The sequence below is a fragment of the Arachis hypogaea genome, chromosome 18 (genome assembly GCF_003086295.3).
Source record: "Arachis hypogaea cultivar Tifrunner chromosome 18, arahy.Tifrunner.gnm2.J5K5, whole genome shotgun sequence".
Taxonomy (NCBI): Eukaryota; Viridiplantae; Streptophyta; class Magnoliopsida; order Fabales; family Fabaceae; genus Arachis; species Arachis hypogaea.
Window position 1 is genome coordinate 82,791,945 of NC_092053.1, and position 6,509 is coordinate 82,798,453.

General features: G+C 37.7%; 1 non-coding gene across 1 annotated transcript; it reads right to left on the reverse strand.

Moving 5' to 3' along the window:
* Positions 1-5,360: 5,360 nt before the first annotated feature.
* LOC112773848 (small nucleolar RNA R71) lies at positions 5,361-5,464 on the reverse strand. The gene has a single exon (XR_003188374.1). It is a non-coding gene; the product is annotated as a small nucleolar RNA R71 (small nucleolar RNA).
* Between the last annotated feature and the right edge of the window lie 1,045 nt (positions 5,465-6,509).

A 6,509-nucleotide genomic window follows, 5' to 3' on the forward strand; every position in this document is an offset into this window, starting at 1 on the left:
GTTTGAAGCTCGTCACAGTCATCCCTTCCCAGATCCTACACGAAATACCACAGCAAGGTTTAGACTTTCTGGATCTCAGGAATGGCTGCCAATTGATTCTAGCCTCTACCATGAAGATACTAATCTCACGGACTCAGTCCGTGTATTAGGTGCCCAAGAAATACGCACTCAAGCTGTCGTCCAATGACTACGTTGAGCTCAGATAGAACGGAAGTGGTTGTCAGGCACGCGTTCAAAGAATTGAGAATAATGATGAGTGTCACGGATCATATCATTCTCCAGATTGAAGTACGAGTGAGTATCTTAGAATAGAATCAATCATGAAGAATAGCAGAGCTCCATATCTTAATCTACGGGGTGTAGAAACTCCACTGTAGAAAATACATAAGTGAAAATAGTCTAGGCATGGCCAAATGGCCAGCCTCTCTAAATGTGAAATATGGCATAAAACTCTCTAGTATAATAGTAAAAAGTGCTATTTATACTAAACTAGTAACTTAGGTTTACAGAAAATGAGTAACTAAGTGCAGATAGTGCAGAAATCCACTTCCGGGGCCCACTTGGTGTGTGCTTGGGCTGAGCATTGAAGCTTTTTCGTGCATAGGATATTATTGGAGTTAAACGCCATCTTGGGTGCCATTTTGGGTGTTTAACTCCAATTCTAGTGCCAGTTTGGGCGTTTTACGCCATAAAGTTTTAGGCTGGCTTTAGACGCCAGTTTGGGACATCAAATCTCGAGCAAAGTATTGACTATTATATTGCTGGAAAGCCCAAGATGTCTACTTTCCAACGCAATTGAGAGAGCGCCATTGGGCTTCTGTAGCTCCAGAAAATCCATTTCGAGTGCAGGAGGGTCAGAATCCAACAGCATCTGCAGTCCTTTTTCAGCCTCTGAATCAGATTTTTGCTCAGGTCCTTCAATTTCAGCCAGAAAATACCTAAAATCACAGAAAAACACATAAACTCATAGTAAAGTCCAGAAATGTGATTTTTACATAAAAACTAATAAAAATATAATAAAAAGTAACTAAAACATACTAAAAACTATGTAAAAACAATGCCAAAAAGGGAATAAATTATACGCTCATCAATGCCCAAGAAGCGAAAGAGAGGGAGATGCAGACGCACATAGCATGCGAACGCTCCCAGCAGAAGCTGTGTAAAGAAGTATGCGGGCGCACAGGGAACGCGAAAAGAGGGATGCGTACGTACGCACAAGCAGGTGCGCACGCGCAAGAAACGAAACAGAGGTGGATGCGGTCGCACCAGACATGCGAATGCTCCCAAGGTGTGCGGACGCACAACGCTGTGTGCTCGCACAGATGACTAAATTTTTTTTTTCTTGTGGAAGAGTCATCTGTGCGTGCCCACACAGGTCCGCGTGCATGCACAGAAGCGAAAAATTGTAGGGGTTCATGCGCACAGGCTGTGCCAGCACTCCCAACAGATGGTGTGTACGCTGGTGTGTGGACGCACAAGCCTGTGCGCTCGCTGATGAGCGGATAGTTTATACGCTTTTTAGCATTGTTTTTAGGTAGTTTTTAGTATGATTTAGTTAGTTTTTATTATATTTTTATTAGTTTTTATTTAAAAATCACATTTCTGGATTTTACTAGGAGTTTGTGTATTTTTCTGTGATTTTAGGTATTTTCTGACTGAAATTGAGGGGCCTGAGCAAAAATCTGATTCAGAGGCTGAGAAAGGACTGCAGATGCTGTTGGATTCTGAGCTCCCTGCACTCGAAGTGGATTTTCTACAGATATCCAATTGGCGCGCTCTCAATTGCGTTGGAAATTAAACATTCTGGGCTTTCCAGCAATATATAATACTCCATACTTTGCTTGAGATTTGATGGCCCAAACCGGCGTTCAAAGTCAGCATAAAATTTCTGGCGTAAAATGCCCAAACTGGCACCAGAATTGGAGTTAAACGCCCAAACTGGCACCAAAGCTTGCGTTTAACTCCAAGAAAAGCCTATGAACGTGAAAGCTTCAATGCTCAGTCCAAGCACACACCAAGTGGGCCCCGGAAGTGGATTTCTGCATCATTTACTTATTTCTGTAAACCCTAGGTTACTAGTTCATTATAAATAGGACCTTTTACTATTGTATTTTCATCTTGGAATCATGTTTTGATGATTGAACCCTCTTTGGGAGGCTGACCATTCGGCCATGCCTAGTCCTTCTTTCACTTATGTATTCTATACGGTGGAGTTTCTACACCCCATAGATTAAGGTGTGGAGCTCTGCTGTTCTTCATGAATTAATACAAGTACTATTGTTTTTCTCTTCAATTCACGCCTACTTCTTCTCTAAGATATCCACTCGCACTTCAACCTGATGAATGTGATGATCCGTAACACTTATCATCATTCTCACCTATGAACGCGTGCCTGACAACCACGTCCGTTCTATCTGCAATAGCTTGAGTACGTATCTCTTGGGTTTCTAATCTAAGATTAGAACCTTCGTGGTATAGGCTAGAATTATTGGCAGCCTTTCCTGAGATCCGAAAAGTCTAAACCTTGTCTGTGGTATTCTAAGTAGGATCTGGGAAGGGATGACTATGACGAGCTTTAAATCTACGAATGTGGGGCGCAAGTGACAGTGCGCAAAAGGACAATGGTCCTATTCCGACGCTAGCGGGAACCGACAGATGGTTAGCCCTGCGGTGACAGCACAGATGGAATTGTTTTCATCCAAGAGGATCATACAGCTTGCCATGGAAGGAGGTAACGCATGGTTGGAAGAAGGCAGTAGGAAAGTAGAGGTTCAGAAGCAACAAAGCACCTCCATACGCTTATCTGAAATCCCACTAATGAATTACATAAGTATTTCTATCTTATTTTCTGTTTTAATTATATTTTATTTATCAAAATCCTATAACCATTTTAATCCACCTGACTGAGATTTACAAGATGACCATAGCTTGCTTCAAGCCGACAATCTTCGTGGGATCGACCCTTACTCACGTAAGGTATTACTTGGATGACCTAGTGCACTTGTTGGTTAGTTGTACAAGGTTGTGAAAAAGAGTTGAGATTATAATTGTGCGTACTAAGTTGTTGGCGCCATTGAGATCACAATTTCGTGCACCAAGTTTTTGGCGCCGTTGCCAGGGATTGTTTGAGTTTGGACAACTGACGGTTCATCTTGTTGCTCAGATTAGGTAATTTGATTTTATTTTTAAGCTTTTTTATTTTTGAAAAAAAATATACAAAAAATTTTATTTTGTTCTTCAGAAATTTTAAGAATGAATTCTAGAGTTTCAGATGATGCTTTTATCATCACAGGAGAAAGTTGATTCCTATCAATTTGGCTGTTGTATGTAATGTCCTGCTGAAGCTTGGCTAGCCATGTCTAATCTTTTTAGACTGAAGCCTTAGACTAACATTGCATGATTCCTAGAATTCGTATTAAAAATTTTGAATTTCTTTATTTTCCATTTCAAAATAATTTTTGAAAAAAAAAATACAAAAAGATTTTAAAACCATGAAAATAAAAAATAATTTATGTTCTTGTTTGAGTCTAGTGTCACATTTTAAGTTTGGTGTCTTGCATATTTTTAATTTTCTTACGCTCTCCTAAAATATATGCATCATGTTCTTCATTGATCTTCAAGTTGTTCTTGATGATTTTCTTGGGTCTGATCTTTAAATTCTCTTGTTTTGTGTCTTTTGTTGTTTTTCATATGCATTTTGAATTATTAGTGTCTCTAATATGAAAATTTCTAAGTTTGGTGTCTTGCATGACTTTCTTTTCTTAAAAAAATATGTGTTGATGTTCATCTTGACATTCAACGTGTTCTTGCATGCATTGTTTATTTGATCTTAGTTATTCATGATTAGTTTCATTTTGTTGTTGCTCTCTCTCATCATTAAAAAATTCAAAAAAAATTTCAAAATTATGTCTTTTCAAGTCAATAATACAGAGAATTGAAGATTCAGAACATACAGCAGAGGAATTACAGAGAAAAAGCTAGGCATTCAAAACGCCCAGTAAGAAAGGAAAACTAGCATTTAAACGCCAGCCAGGGTACCTGGCTGGGCGTTAAAGCCCAAAAGGGTAGTATTTTGGGCATTAAACACCAGAATGGAGGTAAGTTAGTTTTTAATTCAAATCTTTTCCAAATCTTCATACTTTTTCAAAATCACATATTTTTCAAATCATATCTTTTTCAATTTCCTTCTTAATATTTTTTCGAAAATTTTAAAATTTGATTTTCAAAATCTTTTTCTTATTTTTATTTCATAAATTTCGAAATTAATGCTAATAATTAATATTTTGATTCAAAAATTTCAAGTTGTTACTTGCCTATTAAGAAAGGTTTAATCTTTAAAATTTAAAATCATATCTTTTAGTTTCTTATTAGTCAAGTAATCAACTTTAATTTTCAAAAAAAAAAATTCAAATCTTTTTAAATTGTTTTTCAATCATATCTTTTCAAAATCCTTGATTTCAAAATCTTTTTCCAACTTCATATCTTTTCAAAATTTATTTTCAAAACCACTTTCTCACTTTTGATTTTCGAAAACCATTAACTATTTTTCAAAATTCTTTTTAATTAACTAATTGTTTTAAATTTTAATTTTATTTTGTTTCTTTTAAAAATTTTTGAAAAATCCCTCCCTCATCTATTTCTATTTAAGGACTAACACTCCTCCTCAATTAGCAATTTAGACTCTCTCTCTCTCTTCATATGATTGAATTCTTATCTACCTACCTCATCCCTCTATTCCTGTTTTCCTCTGACACCTCAAGGAATCTCTATACTATGACATAGAGGATTCCATACTTTCTTGTTCTCTTTTCTTTCTTATGAGCAGGAACAAGGACAAAGGCATTCTTGTTGAAGCTGATCCTGAACCTGAAAGGACCTTGAAGAGGAAGCTAAGAGAAGCTAAAGCATAACTCTCTGGAGAGGACCTAACAGAAATTTTCAAAAAAGAAGAAGACATGGCAGCCGAAAATAACAACAATGCCAACAATGCAAGGAAGATGCTTGGTGACTTTATTGCATCCTCTTCTGACTTCTGTGGAAGAAGCATCTCAATTCCTACAATTGGAGCAAACAACTTTGATCTTAAGCCCCAATTAGTTTCTCTGATGCAGCAGAATTGCAAGTTTCATGGACTTCCATTGGAAGATCCTCATCATTTTTTAGCCAAATTCTTGCAAATCTGTGACACTATTAAGAACAATGGGGTTAATCCTGAGGTCTACAGACTTATGCTCTTCCCTTTTGCTGTAAGAGACAGAGCTAGGACATGGTTGGACTCTCAACCTAAAGAAAGCCTAAACTCTTGGGAAAAGCTGGTCAATGCCTTCTTGGCAAAGTTCTTTCCACCTCAAAAATTGAGTAAGCTTAGATTGGAAGTCCAGACCTTCAGACAGAAGGAAGGTGAATCCCTCTATGAAGCTTGGGAAAGATACAAGCAGTTGATCAGAAGGTGTCCTTCTGGCATGGTTTCAGAATGAAGCATCATATGTATATTCTATGATGGTTTGTCTGAACTGTCTAATATGTCATTGGACAACTCTGTTGGAGGATCTCTTCACCTGAAGAAGACGCCTGAAGAAGCCCAGGAACTCATTGAAATGGTTGCAAATAACCAATTCATGTACACTTCTGAAAGAAATCCTGTGAATAATGGGACAACTCAGAAGAAAGGAGTTCTGGAGATTGATACTCTGAATGCCATACTAGCTCAGAATAAAATATTGACTCAGCAAGTCAATATGATTTCTCAGAGTCTGTCTGGAATGCAAGCTGTAATAGGCAGTACTAAAGAAGCTTCCTCTGAAGAAAAAGCTTATTATCCTAAGAATCCTGGAATGGAAAAGGTGAATTACATGGGAGAATCCTATGGAAACACCTATAATCCTTCATGGAGGAATCATCCTAATCTCTCATGGAAGGATCAACAGAAGCCTAATCATGGCTTCAATAACAATAATGGTGGAAGAAATAGGTTTAGCAATAGCAAACTTTTTCCATCATCTTCTCAGTAACAAACAGAGAACTCTAAGCAAAGTCGTTCTGGCCTAGCTATAGATAGTCTCTGATCTATCTAAGACCACACTAAGTTTCATGAATGAAATAAGATCCTTCATTAGAAATTTGGAGGCACAAGTGGGTCAGCTGAGTAAGAGAATTACTGAAACTCCTCCTAGCACTCTCCCAAGCAATACAGAAGAAAATCCCAAGATAGAATGCAAGGTCATAACCATGACTAACATGGCCGAACCTGGAGAGAGTAAGAAGGACGTGATTCCCAGTGAGAAAAACCTCATGGGATGTCCTCTTAACGAAAAGAAGTTCCCCTTTGAGGAACCAAGGGAATCTGAGGTTTATACAGAGACCATAGAGATTCCATTAAACCTACTTCTGCCATTCATGACCTCTGATGAGTATTCTTCCTCTGAAGAGGATGAAGATGTTACTGAAGAGCAAGTTACTAAGTACCTGGGAGCAATCATGAAGCTGAATGCCAAGTTATTTGGTAATGA